We start from the raw sequence: 21956 nt of genomic DNA, 5'->3' as shown, positions 1-21956 counted from the left end.
GGGCGGGGTAGTAGACAGAAGAGCCCTGTTTCCCCAGCAGGCCTGCAGAAGACCCCTCCCTTCCCACATCCTCTTTTCTTGAAAGGAAAGTTAAGCATTTTAATAACTATCCAGGGAAACTCAGTCCAGAGAAGGGCAGTTGAAACGGAGAGGTCCTTATTTCACTGCAGCCTTGTAACAGACAAAAATCAGGAAAAATCCCAGGTGTCCCCCAGTTGGAATCTCTATAGAGTGGAGTGGTATGACGCCTTTAACAAGGCAGAGCTAAATGTCCAATTGCCAAGAACTCTCAAGTAAAAAGGCAAACATTGTATGCAGCATGCCATTGTTTAGGTTTTTAAAAAGACCAAGGCTATCTATACATGTAATCTTGCATATGCAGACTGTCTTTGGCAGAAACTAGTGACATTGTCGCCTCTGGAGAGTGGGCTGGGGAGGCTGGAGACAGGAATGAGAGCATGAGACTTTTTTTCCCTTTACCCCCCTTTTTACCTTTTGAATTTTGTATAATGCACATGTTTTCCCTATTTTATATTTTTTAATTAGACTAACTTGAAAAAAAAAGCAATATAACAATTAAAAGCTATAAACACATACCCACTTCAGTGTGAAGCCACCACAGAGCTCTGAGCTGATTTGTACCTTGGCTTCTTCCAAAAGCTGAGGCTGGGGCTTGTTCTACTAGGATGCTGATTAGGGATGGTGGGCAGATTGGGAGTCAACTTTGAGAGATCTCGGAAGGAACAAAACCACAAGACCTATTGGAGCAATTAGGCAAAATTAAAATGAGATCTTTGGGGTGGGATTGAAAGACATGGTTAAGGAGTAGAACTATGGGGGCCTGCAGCTGGGAAGGAAAAGAGGAGGCTGGTTATTCCCTGGAGGAAAAGGTAGGTCCTCGGTCCTCATTCAATGTCTTAACATTTCCTTGTGTGTCTCTACCCAGTCAATCTGGGCTATGTCCACAGAGGTTAGAACCATGACTGCTTCATTCCCTAATGCTTCTGGGGGACCCTATTCTGGATGAGTATATGGCTTGAAATACAATTGAGAGAAAAACCATTAAAAAATGTACCAAGCTCAAGGGGAGTGAACAGAGGAATGAAGGATGTAAGAACTTAAGAACCTCATGGGCCCCATACCATCACCAGGCCCCAGAGGAGGTGGCACCAGGAACGCAGGGTCCACACCAGGGAACAGCAACAGCAGCTGGGGAAACACTTTGAGAAGGGCAGACAGCCTACAAGCAACAGGAGGGCTAACAACTCAATCTGAACCAGCCCCTGTGGTTCAAGAACCAGCGGGTCGAATGCTCTCAACAAGAGCGACACAACACCACAGCATTGGACTCCCCTGGCCCAAGACCCTTTCAAGGACCCTCTCTCACTCCCACAGCATCTGGGCGCCAAGCAGGGGCTCTGAAGACAGAAATGACTGCAGCACGAAATGTTACTGAATTTGTAGGAGAGTCTGACCCTGAAATGTCCTGAGATGTCCTGCACGACAGAGGGTGCATCCTATGCGCTTTGCCGACATCATTGTCTAAAGCTGTGGCTTGATGGGCTCTGCTGCTGTTTACTGTTTCATAGTGTAAAGAGCACAGCATCTACTTTTCCAGTCCACTGTTGGTTGTCATATGGCTTGTTTCCACTTTGCAACCATCACAAATCATGCTGCTTTCGTCATCGGGTTTGTGCACAAGTTGTCGTTACTTCCTAGGACTAGGACTTGGAGTGGAATTGTGGCTCACGAATCCAGCTTTTTAGGCTCAGCTTTAGTGAATGCTGCCAAAGAGTGTTCCAAAGGCTTTGGCTGGTTTACGCTCCCGCCAGAGAGCTCCCGCTGCTGAGCGCCCTCATCAACATTTGGAATTATGAAGCTTTGTTTCTGTTGATCTGGTGGCTCTGTGGCTTTCATTGTGGCTTTAATATTCTTTCCCCGGGTGATAGTGAGGTTGACCGCTCCGCACGTGCGCACCAGGCATGAGGATTTCTCATGTAAATATCTGTTCACGTTTTGGGCCCATTTTTTTTTTTTTTTTTTTTTTGTGCGGTACGCGGGCCTCTCACTGTTGCGGCCTCTCCCGCTGCGGAGCACAGGCTCCGGACACGCAGGCTCAGCGGCCATGGCTCACGGGCCCAGCCGCTCCGCGGCATGTGGGATCTTCCCGGACTGGGGCACGAACCCATGTCCTCTGCATTGGCAGGCGGACTCTCAACCACTGCGTCGCCCTTGGGCCCATTTTTATTTGAATTGAGTCTTATAACTCCTTTAACAATTACTGTGCTGCAAACATTTTTTTTCTCCATTCTGGGGCTAGTTTCTCCATATGTGTCTTTTCATGAACAGAATGCCTCGGTTTTAACATTGTCTATTTCATTGCTTCTCAGACTATCTAATGGTGATGAACCAGTTTTGTTTTGTTTTCTGTCAGTGGCAAATAGATATGCTCTATAATAAAATAAGATTGATATAAATTTAAAAATTTATAGAAACATTAAAAATTTTAGAAACATTAAAAGTACTAAAACAATTGTCCTTCTCTGTCACTTTGACTTTTAATACTCTGCTAGATTTTCTTCAATGAAGCACCTGTACTGAGCCAGACACATTGAGACACTTGACAGACGCCTTAGAGTCTAAAATGGAGAGGGTAAATATATCACACTGTCCTGGAGTGCTGAAAATCGAGCATGACAGAAAAAAAAAATTGAGCTACCAGACATGAAAAAGAGGAACACTAGAAAACTAGTGTAATGACAAAATGTCCTCAGGCAGAAAAGTCTGAAAACAACCGGATTAAGAACAGAATCTGTTCTTCCCTAGCATATTTCTTGCCACATGAGTGGTCTACCAGAATCAAAAACAGGGAACACAGTGATCCTACTTGTTTACGTGCCATCACCCAGGAGGCTCTATGGGGTTATCATTTTGAGGAAGAAGTCTGCTAGTGTCCACGTTTGGAAATGAAAGTAAATTACTTTTAGATAAGGCGAAATCTTCTATTCCACTTGTTCACAGAATTCTTCACTAAAGTTTTGGTTTCACATCATCCAACGTCAATTAATTTGCCTAGATGGTATCTGGAATATTCTCTAAACTTTCAAGCTTTGTGGGAGTAAACTCAGGGTGGCCTATTTCAAACACATCCCTTTAAACATCACAGTACCCATTAACTTTTTGTTGAGATAATTTCTAAATGGGTCACCCTTCCGGGCCAACTTTTCCATGATCAGAGATAAAGAAAAAGACAGCCAGAAAGACAGAGATAGAAAAAGAGAGTGCACTCTGTCAGTTGTGTCTTCATGTACAAGAATTACTTGCTCATTTTTCTCAATCTCCTTTCCACTAGACTCTGATCTGGCAGATAAGCGGCATCAAATTATAATTGAAAGTGGTGAGTTTTTCCTGACTCACTTCAGTTTTCCACGCTGGCCCACTTTCAGTTGCTGGGCAATAAAGGTATAGAGATGGGAAGAATTTCATAGTCCACTAGGATCATGAATGCTCAGGTTGTGCATGAACATTTGCATGAGTGTTTGAACGTGTCGGTGCTGAGTGCGTGTGTGTGTGTGTGGGTGTGTGTATTGCTCTGTGTATCAGTTGAGTATGTATGTGTATCAAGTGTATGTACTTGTATATATTGAGTATGTGTGTTGTGCTTGTATGTTGTGTGTGTTGAGGGTGTGTGTTGAGTGTCTATGTGCATTAAACATCTGGATGTTGAGGGTATATGTGCATAGAGTGTGTGTGTAAGTGTGTGCATGTGTGATTGCGTGTGTGTGCCTGCAGGTGTGCCTGTGATAGGGATGTGCGTGGCAAGGACACCAGGAGGATAAAAACGCACTCGCCTTAGGTCACGTGTGTTGCATCAGGAATCCAAAGGGCTGCTTCCAGAGCCTGATTTCTTTTGTGTGATTTGCAGCTTGGCCCAAATGAAACAACAGCAGAGGCCAGCCACTATTTATTTGGAGGAGGTGACTTTGAGTAGTCTGGAAAAGCAGAGGTTGGTCTCTGTCCCCAGCGCACACTGTGATCTCATGGTTGGTATCTTCTTAGTCATCTCTTTCTTCACTGAGACTCATAGCCCACTTTTCTTCCCTGTCAAGTGAAAAACTAAACCTTAATTATCCAGAGAGAATCACTGGATGGGACACAATTCACCAAGAAAGTGTGTGCAGGGTTAGTGTTGGAGGGAAGGTGATGACAACAGATTGACCATCAAGAAATCAGCTCACGGGCTTGCTTTTCCCGTTACCTATGTGACAGGTATAATCTAGACCCTCAACTAGGGGGAAAGCTCTTCAAAACCTGGAATTTTCTCTTCATTTCCCTGCCCAGCTCCCTTCCTACCTCTCCCACTTGGCACTATTAAGCTCTTAATTATAACAGTGATAAACACGGGGCACCTGCTCTGCACAAGGCCCAGTGCTGAAGCTTCACTCCAGTTGACACGTGATTGGACCTCTGCCTTCTCAGCTCCCACCCTTCCCTCTCTGTGCTCCAGCCATACCAGCCTTTTTTTCTGTTTCTTGAACCCATTAAGCTTGTCCCCGTCTCAGGGCCTTTGCACTTGCAGTTTCCCACACCTAAAAGCCTTTGCCTCTAACTCTCAGCAGGGTCAACTCTGTCAGACGCTGCTGAAAGGCTAAGTAAGTTCAGAAGAGAGCAGTTATCACTGGACTGGGGCAATGCAGACAATACTGGTCATCTTGACAGGTGTGGCTCTCTGTGGCTTAGGGGTGGCTTACAGAAGCCCAGATTCAAGCATAGACTGAATAAGCAGAGACGGTAATTACAAAATCTTTGCCATGAAGGGAAGCAGAAAAATAAGGTGATGTCAGGAGAGAGATATGGGGTCAAGGAGGGTTTTTTGTTTGTTTGCTTGTTTCCTTTTTTTTTTTTTTTTTTTTGCGGTACGCGGGCCTCTCACTGTTGTGGCCTCTCCCGTTGTGGAGCACAGGCTCCGGACGTGCAGGCTCAGCGGTCATGGCTCACGGGCCCAGCCGCTCCGCGGCATGTGGGATCTTCCCGGACCGGGGCACGAACCCGTGTCCCCTGCATCGGCAGGCGGACTCTCAACCACTACGCCACCAGGGAAGCCCTGCCTGTTTCCTTTTAAGTCAAGATAGAAGAGAGCATGTCTCTATATGGATGGACATGACACAGGTCTCTGGCACAGGGCCCAGATACAGGGGAGAGAGAGGATAATTTCTGGGAAGAGACGTTTTGGAGAGGAGCAAAGTGAAAACGGGTTCTGAAAGAAAAATTGTCGATTGCTGGGAAATATTGAGTTTGCTCAGTAAATTTAAGGCTTGCAAAATCCTATGAGGTAGATATTGTTATTCTTCTTATTTTATAGAGGAGGAATCTAAGGGCCAGAGGTGGAAAGTAACTTGCCCAAGACCACACTGCCGGCAAGCAGAGGAGTTGGGGTTTGAAGCAAAATTCTGACTCCTGATTAATTACAGGATCCAAGTGCAAGATTCTGAAGGATGAAAAGTCAGCTCCTTAAATCAGAGAAAAGCCTGAGAGTAGCAGAGATACACCTAAAACCCAAGGCTCACATTCAGGTGCTACAGAATGGAAGAGCTCCAATGATTTATAAATAGAAAAATGTTCTAGATTTTGTGTAGTTGCCCCAAAATGCATCTGTTAGCAATGTTCTGTTTCTCAACTGAGAGGTAAACACTCGGGTGTTTGTTCTGAACAACATTTCTGATCTGTGTGTTTTTCTGCATGTGTGTTACACGTCACAACAAAAGGTTTAGGAATAAAACAGAACTGCCTTGTTGATGGTACATGATATGTGACCATCTCTCCTGAAAATGTGGCCTCAGTTAGTTCCCAAACCTGACCTGTCATCAGAACCACCTGGGGGAACTTCTAAAATGAAGATTCCCACCCAACACCAGGGACTCAGAATCCCCTGGCCCAGGGCCCAGAGCTTACACCATCAGCAAGCTCCCCGTACCTCTTAGCGCTCAGCCAAGTTTGGGAACCGCAGGCCTCAAGTACACCAGTTCAGTTAAAATCAATGTTTTCTGCAATGTTGTTTCCTGTGGTCTTTGGAGATGCTCAAAATATGTCTCATGCCAGACAGAAGGCTGGTTAATTCAACAATGTCATATGCTCCCTTTCCTGCCCTACACCCTGAACTTGACCCTATCCCTTATCTTCCTTCCGATCTTTCCATTGCTTTGTACCATGGAAATAAGAAAATATATGCAAATACAACGTGTTATAAGAAAAATACTTTAGCTTAAACACCAAATGATCATAAAACTGATCACATCTCTTCCTTCCCTTTAGTATTCCTCTCTCTTGATACTTCCTGGGGAAAGACCTCATGCTACCCTGAGAAGAGAGCGCTTTATAGGGACATCAGAGCCATAGGAAGAGGCACTTACGCCTATGTAGGAATCAACCAGCCTCTTACCTGAAATGAACACAGCAGCGATTAGGTGGTACACCTGCGGGAAACAGAAAGTTCTCCAGGCTCATCTCTAATCTAGAGCCAGTTGAGAAACCATTGCATGATCGTGGCCACTGCTAGAAGGGAAGGAAGGGCAGAAGAGCTAAGATGGGAGTTGATGTCTTAACAGAAGGTGAGAGGCTGAGGTGGCAAACAACCAGCCTGTGTTTGTGATCAAGAATCACAGAGGCCCTGGACTTCCCCAGTGGTCCAGTGGTTAGGACTTTGCTCTTCCACTGCAGGGGGCATAGGTTCAACCCTTGGTCAGGGGACTAAGATCCTATATGCTGTGTGGCACGGCCAAAAAACGAAGAAAAAAAAGTATAATAGAAATATATTTTTAAAAAAACCACACAATCACAGAGGCCCTAAAGAAGCCTGCTCTGAAAGTATCATTTTCCTTCAATCTCTAACCTAGAAAGAACACAATCAAAATACAGTTCCAGTTGCTGTCCTTCCCTGGGGACGAAAAAAGAAGAAGAAGAAGAAAGAAACAGGAGTTTGGGACTTGCTTTGCAATTTGAGTCTCAGGAATGCAAAAGAAACAGCAGTCGCTGCCTTCTGAGCAAAGATGCTCTGTCGAAACTTGACTCATCCTTGACAATTTATCGTGTCCCCCTCCTTCCTCCTTCCTTGTGACACAGAGGAGCGAGGTGAGTAATGCTCTGTGCAGTGAGAGAAAAATAGATCCCCAAATGCCTTCCATTATGCTAAAGGCCTGTTGTCACCAGCTGTGGTGGCATGGGTGTGGTCACCATACATTACTCCCAGAACTTCTGACTCCCTCTCTCCAGGGCTATTTGTGGTTCTAAAGTGCAACAAGCAGGGACTAAAAACTGACAAGCACAGAGAAGTCTAAAGGCCTTGCTGGGGTCTTGTGAGAGCCACAGTGGCCAAGAGCCCTTGGGGGCAGGAGTCCCCAAGGCCACACAAAAGGAAAATGGTCAGACCCACTTTCGGCTGCCTGACCCTGCCCTGCTCCTTCCCCACAGACATAAGAACGCCTCTTCTTCCCCGGAGTAAAAACACCTAATATTTAACGAGTGCCTGTTATATGTCAGGCACTGAGCAAAGCATTTTCCATGGGTTATGTAAACGAATTTGCTTGTGTGCATATGCACACACACGTATACAAACACACATGTGTACACACACACACACACCCTGAGGTGGGTACTAACAGTATCTTCTTTCACAGAAAGGAAAACTAAGGCTCAGGAAATTTCAGTAATTGGCCCAGGACTTCCCTGGTGGCACAGTGGTTAAGAATCCGCCTGCCAATGCAGGGGTCACGGGTTTGAGCCCTGGTCTGGGAAGATCCCACATGCCAAGGAGCAACTAAGTCCATGTGCCACAACTACTGAGCCTCCACTCTAGAGCCCATGAGCCACAACTACTGAGCCCACATGCCACAACTACTGAAACCTGTGCGCCTAGAGCCTGTGCTCCACCACAAGAGAAACCACCACAATGAGAAGCCCATGCACCTCAACGAAGAGTAGCCCCCGCTCGTCGCAACTAGAGAAAGCCCGCATGCAGCAACGAAGACCCAACACAGCCAAAACAAACAAACAAACAAAAACTGGCCCAGAGTTACCTGGTTAATGCAGGACACAGACCAGGTAATCTTCAGAAAAAAGCTTTAAACAAACACAACAATATCATATTTTCTGCTTGACTAGCAAAATGCAGTTATTGGAATAATGAACAAGAGGAGTATAGGAAAAAATGTTTGTTTCATTTAATTTGTTTCATAGACTCTCCAGGTTTAATCCCAGAGATAGGAATACTGATTGATAACATTCCAGATGTCCTAGAAGCATTTTTTTTTTAACTAAATTTTTTCTAAAAGGAGGAAATAGGGATGTGGTCATTGCCAGAGCCAGTGGCTTGTTAATAATGCAGCAGTGGGTACAAATCACAAGTAAGTGTGTGAAGTTTCTTCCCCTACAAAACTTAAAAAAAAAAAAATTAAAAGCCTCCATCTTCTCCTATGCAGCTTTTTTTTTTTAAGATTGTTTTTTGATGTGGACAATTTTTAAAGTCTTTATTGAACTTGGTACAATATTGCTTCTGGCTGTGAGGCCTGTGGGATCTTAGCTCCCTGACCAGGGATCGAACCTGCACCCCCTGCATTGGAAGGTGAAGTTTTAACTGCTGGACCGCCAGGGAAGTCCCATATGCAGTTTTAAATATATGGATTAGTTCCAATATATCAGAAACATATTTTCCCCTTCTGGATTTGACCACATTATCTTCCTACCCAGCTGGAATCATGCTAGGCATGATTTGTCTCAATGGCATTTTCTTATTCAGCTAATTGATTTTTTAAAATAACAATAATGCTTGAACATCCAGCCGCCTAATTACTAAGGAGGAACGCAAAAAAGGCCCAGCTCCCTCTCTGCCAAGTTCAGCAAGGTTTCAGGCTGATTTCAGCAGCACAGGTGCCCTACTTCAAACGGAGGAAACCACATGTGGAACCATGTTGGGTAGAAGGGACCTTGGAGGGCATCTGGCTCAATTCTCTTCATTTACAGGTGAGGGGACCTGAGTTCCAAAGAGGTTAAGTGGCTTGCCTAGTATCACACAGCTAGTCACCTCCAGGCTGGAGCTAAAGCCCAGGCATCCTGATTCCTTATCTATTTTTAAAAATTAACTTGAAGCATACATACAGAAAAGTGTACATATTATAACTGTACAGCTTGAATAATTATTGTTAAGTGAATACATCCATGCAGCTGATGCCGAAAACTTGGCCTTTGTGCACTGGTGCCGAATCGAATCTTGGAGACAAGAGTTTTGGATGAAGTAGAAAAGAATAGCTTTATTGCTTTGCCAGGCAAAGGGGGGACACAGCGGGCTCCTGCCCTCGAAAACTGTGTGTCCCAACCCAGGAGGATTTGGTGAGGAGTTTTATAGCAATAGTTCAAGGGTGGGGTTGCTGATAAGGTTAGGGTGTGTGCAGGGCTTGCACTCTAATCTGGTCTCAGGTAATATTTTGATGAGTTTCTCTGGTTCCTTTAATCTGGTCTCTGGTGGTCTTCTGAAGAATGCTGACATCTTCCACTTGTTCAGGTTTGTTCTATAAAGAGCTTAAAGATATGTGTATCACTTGAGGAGGAACCAGGACCCTGCCCCAAGGCTGCACTACTGTTTCTGGGCTGTTCCTCCCTTGTCTCTGCATCCCCTCCCTTCCCTGATTAGCAACCGTTGGAATCTTCCCTTTGGAACTCAGGGAAGGTCAGGGAGGCTGGGGTCTGTTCCCTACAAACAAGGAACGGGGGAAACAGAAAGGCTTCCAGGCCCGGGAGTCCCACAGGGTCCTGCTCGGTTCCACAACCAGCACCCAGGTCAAGAAACAGACTATCTCTAGCACCCCAGAAACCCCCCTGATGCTCTCCCTCCATTCACTACAAACTCTCTCCTTCTCAAGGGTAGCCACAATCCTGACTTCTTACACAATAGTTTACTTTGGCTTGGCCGATGTCCTTTCAATAAAGAACTGTTTTATGTGGATTTTAGCTATTCAGAGCTAAAAAACAAATCTGCTTTCTTGGAGTGCATTAAATGGTGTATTGAGAAAGCATATCCCGGGACTTCCCCAGCAGTCCAGTGGTTAAGACTCTGCGCTTCCACTGCAGGGGGCACGGGTTTGACCCCTGGTTAGGGAACTAAGATTCCACATGTGGGTTAGCCAAAAAAAAAGCATATCCCCAAAGGACACCCCCATACCCGTTAAGGAGTATGGGGTCTTCCTTGGGAGTGAGGGAAATGTTAGGGAACTAGAAAGAGGTGATGGTTGCACAACATGGTGCTGTACTAAATGCTACTGAATTGTTCACTCTAAAATGCTTAACTTTATGTTACGTGAATTTCACCTCAATAAAAGAAAGTCATCACTTAAGCTATGTGCATTTCATTGTATGTAAACTAAAAATAAACTTTAAAAATATTTGACTCTTGGAAAAAAAAAGAAGACAGGCTATCCCTAACGAAGGCTTGTCAGTACATTCCACATGTCTAGAACTGGCCAGCAAGCCTTAGAGCACCACCTGGGTGTTTTCCTCTGGCTTTATTCTCTTTGCTTTCACCCTTATCCCTCCACTGAAAGGTCCCTTAACAGGGTCATCTTGCCAAAGCCAACAGTCGGTGCTCTGTCCTCATTTTAGTCAACCTCTGGGCAGCATTCAACTTAGATGACATCTGTCTTGTTCTTGAAACATTTATCTAGGCTTCTGTAACATCGTGTTTGTCTGGTTTTCTTCTTACCTCACTGGCCTTTCTTCATTCTCCTTTGCTCCTTATCTCCTCCTCTGAATGGTGCAGAGCCCAGGGCTCTGTTTTTGACCATCTGTCTTCTCTTCTTTAGTTGGGTGAACTCATCTAGTCTATCTATATGTCTATGACTTGCACATAAACATCTCCAGACTAAACATCTCCCCTGAACTCCAGATATGGCTAGCCAACTGCTCACTTGGCATCTCTACTTGGATGTCTCACACGGCTGAGACAGAACTATGGATCCTTTCCTACCCCAAATCTCCCCCATGTGGCTTTCTCATTTTTGTAAATGGCACCATAATCCACCTAGCTACTCAGGCTAAAACTTAGTCATCATATTGAATCATCTCTTTCCCTCATAACTCACTTCTAATCCATTCATACATCCTATTGGCTTTGCCTCCAAAATGTATCCTAAATACAATTACCTTTCTCCATTTCCATCTCTGCTGCTCCAACCCTAGTTCACAGCCCCTCCATCATCTTTTGCCTGGACCATTGCATTATCTCCTAATAGGTCTTTCTTACTTCCCTTTTGTCTTCCTTTAGTCCAAACTTCACCCGACAATAAGAATAATGTTTTTAAAAGGTAAGTCAGGTTCTGATAGCACTCCAGTGAATGCCCATTGCATCCAGAATAAAATCCAAACTCTCACAAGGTCGAGGGGTCTGTCCCAAACTAGTCCCTTTTTAGTCTCACTTCCCTCCACTTGTCCCATCACTCGGGACACTCCAGCCACCCTCACCTTCTTTCCATCCCCTGAACAGGTCAGTCTTGTTCCTGTCTGAGGGCCTTTATATTTGCTCTTCTTTCTGCTGGGAGCATTCTTCCCCAATCTTTGAACAGCTGTCTCTTCTTAACATTATGACTTCAGCTCAAATGTCATCTTCTCCTCCAAGAGACCTTCCCTGGTTACCCTCACTAAAAATGGCCTCTCCTACTCACGATCCTATTTAATCTTCTTGATAGCTCTTATCTATACCTAAACTTTTCTTATTTATTGTTGACTTGTTTAATGGCTGTCTCCTCCTGCTAGAAGGCAAATTTCTTGAGGGCAAGGACTATTTTATTCAAGGCTGTATCCCTAGTGCTCAGAACAGTATTTGGCAATAGAAAGCACAACATAAGTTGACTGGCTGGATCTCATCAACTCACCTGAAAAGATGGGGAAGCAAAGTTATTTATCATAATATGGTCTCCATTATTTATCATTTCAATGATAAATAATAAGTCACAAGTAACAGAAACCCAATTCAGGATGTCTTAATTGTAACAGAAAAGGCTAGGTCTGTCTTCAGGCACAGCTGGTTCCAGAGACTCAAATTATATCATCCGAATAATTGTCTTTCAATCTCTCCCTCCCTCTTCCCCCCTTAGCTCTCTTTGCCTCTGGGTTGGTTCCATTTGCAGGCAAGTCCTCTCCATGAAGTGGCTCCTGCCAGCTCTGTGCTTACATTCTACATTGTACAGCTCAGGAGCCCCAGCAGAAAGAGAACTGCCTCTTCCCAGGAGTCCCAGCAAAAATCTCAGAATTGACTTTCATTGAACCAACTTGGGTCACGTGCCTTCCCTGAACCAATCACTGTGTCTAGAGGGATGGAATATGCTAATTAGTCAAACCAAGTCACTCACGCACTCCTAGATGGGAGAGTGTGATTGGGAGTTGGCATCACCTGAGAGCCAAGGAGGAGTGGTCTCCCAAAGGAAACTGCAGTGCTATCACCAGGGGAAGAGATGCAAGCTGTGGGGGGGGAAAAGATGTCCATTACAATGGTCTTTTTGTTTCAGAGAACTGAAATTTTTGCCAGTTCCAGAAGAACCTACAATTTTAGAGCGTAAGGATGAAGAACTGTCTGATCGCCGCCATCTTACATGACAGCCTGGTGAGCTCATTCACCCACTGAACGTTTACACAGCACTGACCACAGCTTATCTCACAAGGTCTATGTGACACTTTCTATCCCGGCAGGGGTTATGCTTTGTCAGTCTCCTGTCTGTGAGCTGGTGCTGAGTTTAATTACTAAGACCTGACCTCAGAACCTTAGCGTCAATGTCCTTGACTCTTATTTCCCTGGTGTCAGGCTTCAATGGCACCTGCTCCCTGAAGCCCTCATCTCCGTAGGTCTAGAGTGTTTACCTTTGCTTTGCATCATCATTAATCTTTCTGATTTTGCCCCTCAACTCATTTTGCTGGACTGCTCCTTCCTACATGATCCCTCTGAATTTGTTTTCTGACCAGCTGGCTGAATCATTAGGCCTGTTGCTGCCCAAAATCTGCTTTCACATCAATCATTTCCCTCACCAGGTGGTTCCTTCCTTAATCTTCAGTGATGGCTGCATTCACCCTCACCAGCGTTCACTACCCCAGAAAATGAATGAGGTCATCCTATAACATACACAAAGAATACATCTAAGGTGGTCTTAAATGAGAGTCTATCCTATACTAAAATATCTCTAAGGAAGGCCAATCCCCAGTTTAAACTGGCACTGGACAATCTCTAAGGGGAAGACATCCTCCCTTTGCCTGCATTCACACAGAGGGAAGAATCGGAGATGAGCCGATCGCTACCTCTTGTGGTTACCTTTCACATACTCACAGATTGATACTCAGTAGGTCATTGGTTTCCCTTCTCCAGATTCCATTCATTTATTAAAATTACATTTTCCTAACCCTTTCAGATTGTTACTCCCCATTTGGTCCTCCGCAATTACCTGTCTTTTGCTCTGAGGCTGAGGTATAGTGATAAGAGCACTGTAGTTTTTCCTCTAAATCATAAACTTGGAAACAAAGTATTCTTCATGATGCCACTTGTCATTTCCTTTTTCTTTAACTTCAGAAAGTCACTCTGGGGCTTCCCTGGTGGTGCAGTGGTTAAGAACCCACCTGCCAATTCAGGGGGCACGGGTTCGAGGCCTGGTCCAGGAAGATTCCACATGCCGCAGAGCAACTAAGCCCATGTGCCACAACTACTGAGCCTGCTCACCTAGAGCCCGTGCTCCACACGCAATGAGAAGCCCATGCACCGCAACAAAGAATAGCCCCCACTCGCCGCAACTAGAGAAAGCCTGCACACAGCAACAAAGACCCAATGCAACCAAAAATAAATAATAAATAAATTAATTAATTAAAAAAGAAAAGAAAGTCACTCTTGTGGTCAGGTGAATTCCTGAGCAGTGACCCTTTGGCACAAGTGTTCCTCTTCTAATTATGATGGTTGAACCCATCTCCTTACAAAGTGGAAACATACAGCTTGTTTCTGTAGAGAAGCTGCTAACCTGACCCACAAATGCAGTTTTATTCCCACCAGAATACAAAATGATCCATGATGACAGGGACTTTGTTTAGTTACTATATCTCCAGTATTTGGCATATATAGGCACTCATATGTGCTTATTCATTCACTCATTCAACAAATGCTTATTGAGCATTTACTAAAGAAGGCATTGCTCCAGGTGATACTTGGGATCGAAGGAATGAAAACAAGTATACCTGGGAGGATATTTCAGCTACAAGTAACAGAACCATTTTAAACAATTAGGTATCTATTGTTTCACGTAAGTGGAAGTCCAAATTTCGATCAACTCAGGTTTGTTGTCCCACCATTAAGGATCCAGGATTTTTCACAGTTTCATCCTAAACTTTTTTCTCCCCTCTGGAAAAGAGAGAGGGGAGGGAGAGAGAAAGACCATAGGGTGGCTGCCAGTAACAACTAAGGTAATAGCGGAAGAAAGAGTAAAGAGGAAGACCCGTCCCAAAGTCTTCAGCATTCCTCTTGCTTCTCAATGGCCAGAATTGGGTCACACACCCATTCCTGAACCATGGACTTAGCCTCAGACCGTTCAGCCCCTCACCACACAGTGAGGATGGGGTGGGCTTCCTCTGAAGTAAGGGGACTGTGTTGAGGAGGGGTGGCCCTCTGAACATACAGAGGTTCTGTTAGAAAGGAAGGGAGTTGGGTCTAAGGGCTAAAGGTGGGGCTAGGGAGCAGCCATAGCATTCACTTCAAGTCATAATTTGTAATGAAAGTCTATAGTTTTTTTTTTGAAAAAGTGCCTGTCCACATATTAGCTCATGTAATCCTTACAATGATGGCAAAGTGGTAGTTCTCATTCCAGGGGTAAATCAGAATCACCTAAGTAGTGAGTCTGATTCAGAAACTCTGTTGTGAGACCCAGACATTTGTAATTCCTAAAAGCTGCACAGGTGATTCTGATGCCCAGTCAACATTGCACACCAGTGCTATAAGTAAAGCACCAGCACCCCATAGGTGTGAGAATAAGAATTCAGCACAATCTCTACCCTGGAAATCAACTAAATGCCAATTAAGACATTCTGACATATGTGCCAGAGGAGTTTAGGGGAGGAAAAGCTCCCTCTAAGCCAATAAATTGGGGAAGGTTACTGGGAGAGAGTGGGACCTCCAAAGATGAATAAGACTTGAATAGAGAACACGGGGAGCAATGTAGCCAGAAGGGCACAGCATGAGCTGGGGTGGAACAAGATGGAACGCTTGTCAAATTCATGTGTCATGTTTCTCAGAGGACAGGCTGATCTCTGGTTTGTTGCCATATTAGTACATGACAAAGGGAAGTTTTCACATTTTTAGAGTTTTCTCATCTTGAACCAGTGATTGAAGAAACTGAGGTTTGTTTCCAGAACTGGGTGAATCAGTGCTATCTGATATTCCTGATACTTTGCTGAAACTATTCACCAAGCTTCCTCTTTGAGCACAAAGGGGATTTTAAGAGGCAACGATTGGGGCTTTCATATATTTGTGTTTGAAAAATCAGAATAATTGGGTGGAAAAACCCTATGAGATCACCTTTCTGCTCTACCCAACCTGTTGTGAGGTGGGGGGGTGGTGGTGGATACACAATGATCTTCTTAGAGAAGGAGACATTTCGATCCCTTCTCAAAGCAAACTAAGATAAACCCAATAAAATCCAGCCAGGCTGCAGAAGTGATTAGGAGGAAGATTAGAAACAACCTGAAGAATATGGAGAAAGTTTGTAAGTTGACTGGTAATTGGATTACATTTAAAGATTCAACTAGTGACATATTCAGAGTAGAGTTTCTTTTATTTGTTAACTCCAGGCAAGAGGCTTGGCAGTTTACTGATAGCACAGAAGGTGAGTCATGCTGCACTGGCTCACTCAGCCAGGCTTGGACAAATATCACCCACTCACTTTGATGGATGCACCTCATGCATAGAAGTATGTGGACATATATTGATTTTTTAAAAAACGCTATCATTACTCACTGTTTGTAACAACTTTTTTCCCTTCTTTTTTATACCTTTGTTGTTACTACTTCTGTTGCATCTAACTTGGATTTTAGTGAACTCTAAAGGGGTCTCCTGCATGCTAAAGGAGTTTCTCAGAAATAGGGAGTTGGCAACAGACTTGCCATATGTGTCTTGGGCTGGATGCTCTTGAGGAATATTCCTCTCCCAGGTTTCAAGAGCCTTTCCTATGTTATTATTCAATGGGTTCAGGGTGAGAACTCTGGGTAGGAGAGGTATTTACAGAATGTATTAATGTGGTAATTAGCTTCGGCAATGAAATAAACAGAATATGTGTATACTTTTCAGGTAGGTGTCATACTATAAACTTTACCAGAGAATGGTTACTGTCTGGGAGCTCCTAGAAAGAGAACAACAGGCCACAGAAGAGAGGACTGCCATAAGCCAGTGAGGGCAGAGGTAAGAGCTGGCTCACCTGGTTCCAGCCCTGCGCCCAACCACGTTGGAAGATAGAAGATGGAGCAGAAGCAAGAGCAGGAATGTGAGGGAGGGCAGCTCAGGTAGGGGCGACGCAGTAGGGGAGGCATCCCTACAGAGTTAAAGGTGACTCACCCCTGTTCAGCTGGGTGAGCCAAATCTTTCTGCAGGTTCTATCTTTCCTAGTTTGAGCTGGTCTAAGTTCAGAGAGAACCATTTCCCTAGTGTCAATGCCATAGTCTTCTCTTCGTGGTGGATCTGAAATCAAAAATGCTGATGAGCAGAAAGTGATTACAAGCAAAAGATAATGTTTTGGAGAAATTTGGAACTTGTTTTGGCAAATGAATTGCTTAAACCCATTCTAGATAGACATAAGGAGGCCTACGAAATCAAGGTTAGAAGCAAAGACCCAAGGAATATAAATGATGGGCATGAATACTATTCCACAAAAAGTGATTTAAAAAGTAAATAAGGGTAGTCAATCACGTATAACTGGGGAGAGTACAAAACCAGTTTCACTGAAAAAGACCACTCTCCTAGTTTAAGTCAGCTGGTCTACCCACGTGCTAGCGATCATACAAAGAGGTGTTCACCTAAGGAGGTGAAACACTTAGCTCAAGTTATCCTCTTGGTGGGAAAATAAGCCCCAATATGCCTCCGTACCCTCAGGTCTCCTTACCTAAGCATGTGTACAAATTTTCTCTCCTTGGGCTGATGAGAATTGGGGCTTAAAATAATGATTCTGGCAGCTGAAAGAAGAAAGAGCAGGATGACAATGTAGTAGCCTTCCAAGCTCTAAATGACAAGGGATTGAACTAAGACAGCAGCTGTGAGGGGGAAAGAGATTTGGTATAATAAATGGAGTTGGTGTCCTACTGAGGTAGAGAAGAAAGGAAAGGATGAGCCCAGAGAGACTCCAGGCTTCCCTCAGGAGAATGTGGCAGGTGACATCATTTCTTGAAAAAGGAAATACAAGAAATGAAGCAACACTGGAGAAAAGAAGATAAATTCCATTTTAGACATGTGGGTGATCAGTGGCTAATCTGGCTAATGGTCAATTGATACTTAAAAATGTTTTCTCAGTTAAAAATGTATTGGCTCTGAGTAGAGGGACTACAACTGTTTTGTGCATTATTTTATTCCAGGGCCTAGCACACAGTAGGTGCTCTGTATTTTTAAGAATCTTTTGCTCTTAGCAGTTTGAGTATTATGTATGGTTTGTTTGTTTGTTTGTTTATTTTTGTGGTACGCGGGCCTCTCACTGTTGTGGCCTCTCCCGTTGCGGAGCACAGGCTCCGGACGCGCAGGCTCAGCAGCCATGGCTCACGGGCCCAGCCGCTCCGCGGCATGTGGGATCTTCCCAGACTGGGTCATGAACCCGTGTCCACTGCATCGGCAGGTGGACTCTCAACCACTGCGCCACCAGGGAAGCCCTGTTTTTTAAATTTACTTACTCTGCTTGGCATTTACTAAGCTACGTGAATCTGTAATTTCAAGTCTTTCAACAAATTTGGAAAAATTTTAACCGCTATTTTCTAAAAATTTTTTAATGAATTATTTTCTCTCTCATCTTCTTTGGGGGGTGACAATTACAACCATGTTAGAACTTTTGATATTGACACAGAGGTCATTGAGGCTCTATTAAATTTTTTCAATATTTTTTTCTCTCTTCAGTTTTTGATCACTTCTCTTGATCTATTTTCAAGTTCACTGACTCTTTCTTCTAACATTTCCAGTCACCTGTTAATCTTATTGAGTGAGTTTTTATTTCAGATACTGTATTTTTCACATCCAGAATTTTTGGTTCCTTTTTATAGTTTCTGTTCCTCTGCTGAGGTTTCCTGTCTATTCATTCATTATGAGTATATCTTTGTTTATGTCCTTGAACAGTTAAAATAGCTAGTTTAAAATAATTGTCTCCTAATCCCAACTTCTGCATCATTGATTGTCTTTTCTCTTGAACATGGTTCCACTTTTATGTTTCTTTGATTGTCTCTAATTTTAGATTGTGCTTGCACAATGTGAATGATATATTATAGAGACTATGGTTTCTGTTATGTTCCTCTCACATAACATAACATATGGCACAGACATAGAAAACAAACTTATGGTTACCAAAGGGTAAAGGGGGTGGGGGAGGGATAAATTAGGAGTTTGGGATTAGCAGATACAAACTACTATATATAAAATAGATAAACAACAAGTTCCTACTTTATAGCACAGGGAATTATATTCAATATCCTATAGTAAACCATGATGGAAAATAATATATTTATATTTATAACTGAATCACTTTGCTGTATACCAGAAATTAACACAACATTGTAAATCAAATATACTTCAATAAAAAAAATTTTAAGGCCCTCTCCCACAAAAAAAAGGTTAACTTGGTTAGACTATGTTTTTCTCCTCTGTGGTGGGCAAGGGTTGAAATTTCTATTCAGTTCTTTCATCATTAGCTGGGTTGATTGAAGTCTGCCTCACATGAGTATTGCTCAGAGATCAGCCAGAGGTTTGGGAAAACTTAATGCACAGAATTTGGAGGTTCTCTTCTGTTGTTTCCTCCTTTCTAGGATACCTCCATGACCACTAACATTTTCCAGTTGCTGTGATAGCTTCAAACTCTGTCTCCTAATTCCTCAAACCAGTTCACCAAAACTGTGGGTTTCTGTCCACATTCTAAAAGCCTCAGCATGGAGTTGACTGGAGCTTGCCCTCAGGCAGAAGAAATCATTTTTAAAAACAAACAGAAAACTCATCTAGTGCCATTCCCTCCTTCTAAGCGTCAACTCTTCTCTAGTTTCTAGTTTGGTTACTCTTTAATGTCTTTAGATAATCCCCCCCCCCAGAGTTTATAATTATTATTTGCAAAAGGGTCAATCCAATATAAACTACCTGCTGTTAACAGACCTGGAATTCCAGGTGCCCAATAAATATTTGTTAAACAAATTCAAGCACCCACTTTATATTTCCATGCTGATCTCTAACAGACACCATACACTTAACCTAGCCCCAATTAAACTAAACCCTTTATTTCCTCTCTCTCTCTCTCTCTCTCTCACTCTCACCTCCAGCAAACCTGCTCCTCTCCAAGTCTACTTTATTTATTTCATATACATATGAGATACATACATATCATATACACATAATATGTATGATATGACTAAAATGACTGTCATCCACAAAGTCACCAAGGCTCTTCTACTTCTCAAAACCAGAGAGCCACTCTGCAGTTCTCACCTCACCTGTTCTTCACAATATTTGACACCTTTTTTATGGAAACTCTTCTTGTGACTTCTGTGACATTATTCTATCTTGGATTTCCTTCCTTTGGCTGCTGGGACTTTGGTCTATTTTACAGACTCTTGTTCTACCACCCAGCCTGTGAATGCTAGTGTTCCTTCCTCATCCATGTTTTCTTCTCACTCTCTTCTATTCAAGTAGCTTCAACGTTCACTTAACAAATATTTGTTGAACACCTATTCCATGCCAGGCTCTTTTCTCAGTGCTAGGTCCTTGCCCTAGCACTGCTCTTTTCTCAGACAAGGCCTTGCTCTCATGCAGCTTACATTCTAGTGAGGGGAGATATCTATCTCTGTATCGTCTATATATCTATTTATTCAACTGCTTTTGTGGCATTTCCATTTGAATGTATAATAGACCTTTCAAACTCAACATGTCCCAAACTGGAACACTCCCACCTCAGAGTCTTTGCATTTGCTGTTCCCTCTGCATGGAATGATCTACCAGATGTCCGCATGGCTCACAATTCTTACTCCCTTCAAATATCTGCCCCAAAGTCAATTTTTCAGTGAGGCTTTCCTGACTATTTGCTGTAAAATGAATACAACCTATGCCCTCCATTTGCACTACCCATCCCCTTACTCTCCTTTATTTTTCTCCATGGAACTTATCACCATGTAAATACTACAGATCTAACTTTTCAACTGTTGATGTCAGTCTCCCCTCAGTAGATAAAGCCAACTTGCTCTCCAACGTGGATAAAACAATACCCATCAATTGTGCATGAGTGGTTTTTTTTTCATTCAAAATTTAAAATTTTCTCCCATTTGATAAGTTTTTGTTGATATATCTCTGATTATTCATAAGTTTGAGTATTCTTCATATGTTTATTGGCTATTTGGTGTCATTTTGTAAATTGTTTGTTCATATCTTCTCTTCTTCCTCCTCTTCCCCATTCTTTTCACTTTTCTGTTGGGTTATTTGTCTGTTTTCTTAATGATATGAAGGATTTTTAAAAAATATTCTGGTTACTTCTTTTTGCAAATACCTTCTTGTGGTCTGTTGCTTGTTTTTAACTTCGTAATGGTGCTTTTGGTTGTATGCATGATTTGAATTTTAATATAGTCCTATTTTTTCGATCTTTTCAAGGATGAATTAACACAAATTATTTTTAGGTGTATGTGCTGGAGGAAGAAGTTATCAAAGGAAATTCTTGCCAAATGACCTTTCTTTTCTCTGTAAGGTAAAAGAAGTCAACTCTCATAGATAGCTGTAGAGTCCCTGAGCTTCCTCCTTTAGCCAACATATATAAATTGAGTCCTACAACAAATGCCTAGATCTGGGAGTTTGCCAGGGTGGGGGCAGGGAGGCAGGAGATGAGATGGGATTTCATACATTGAACCCTGCCTTACTAGAGCTTACCATTAGAGGACTAATTTGGTTAGATGGTGTAGCCTTGATATACTTCAGTAGAAACTCAGAGGAAGGAGAGATGGGGTAATATTGAGTAATTGTCTATGGACTGGATTAATCAGAGAGGATCATATGTCAGCTTTCTTGACCTCCTATAAACTAAGAATCACAGAATCTCAGGGCTCAGATAAGGAAATGGAGGCTGGCCAAAGTTAAGGTCTTCCTGCTGAAGGTCTCACAGCTAGTAAGAGGCAGAATCCACACTAGAACTACAGATCCTAGGTCCAGTGTGCTGTTTTACCTGTCAGTCAAGCAAGTTGTCATGTCTTCCTTTGGTCATAAAATAGAGATCTGAGAGCAATGCAAAAGAAAAATGGAGTAAGACAAGACAGAGCGTCAGTTACAACCAAAAAAAGCCCACCACCATTTAACCCGGGCTCACAAACTGTTAGAAGCAGCTATTATATTCACATCAACTTGTTTGTCTTATAAGGATACAAGAAATATGCTATCATTTTTTTTTAGCTGGGACAGAAAAAAGGAAAGTGACTTAACTCAGGGCACTTTACAAGTCACAGCAAAAATGAGAGTAAACAAACATGGGCTCTGTGTTCAATACTTTTCTCTTCATAAGCCGTAAGACGAATGGCCACATATATCTATAGATTGTAGTCACTTTCTTGTCTCAGTTACATGAGTTTTGTTCTTCCACTGTCAGGTTAATTGGTTCTATTCACTCTGCCTGTGGAGAAAGTATCAAATTAGGCACCTAATCAGTAACACTGAAAAAAAAATAAACCAGAGATACATTGATTGCTCA

At 43.0% G+C, this 21956-nt stretch overlaps 1 long non-coding RNA gene across 5 annotated transcripts in view; it reads right to left on the bottom strand.

Annotated features, from left to right (window-relative positions):
• Positions 1 to 21956, bottom strand: part of LOC111172315 (uncharacterized) — a 65961-nt gene that overhangs the window by 36152 nt on the left and 7853 nt on the right. Inside the window, exons 2-4 of one of the 5 annotated variants that reach the window (XR_016388157.1) lie at positions 21438 to 21878; positions 17160 to 17229; positions 1 to 16738 (exon numbers count right to left, since the gene is read on the bottom strand). The exon at positions 1 to 16738 is cut by the window's left edge and continues 36152 nt beyond it. This is a non-coding gene — a long non-coding RNA (uncharacterized LOC111172315). Of the gene's footprint in view, positions 21879 to 21956 lie in introns of all 5 variants that reach the window. The other 4 variants (XR_016388159.1, XR_016388160.1, XR_016388161.1 and 1 more) reach the window with 4 other exon arrangements.

The sequence above is a fragment of the Delphinapterus leucas genome, chromosome 16 (genome assembly GCF_059928025.1).
Source record: "Delphinapterus leucas isolate spDelLeu-1000000601 "Yukka" chromosome 16, BTC_Dleu_Yukka2, whole genome shotgun sequence".
NCBI lineage: Eukaryota > Metazoa > Chordata > Mammalia > Artiodactyla > Monodontidae > Delphinapterus > Delphinapterus leucas.
This window is presented reverse-complemented; position numbering and strand designations above follow the sequence as displayed.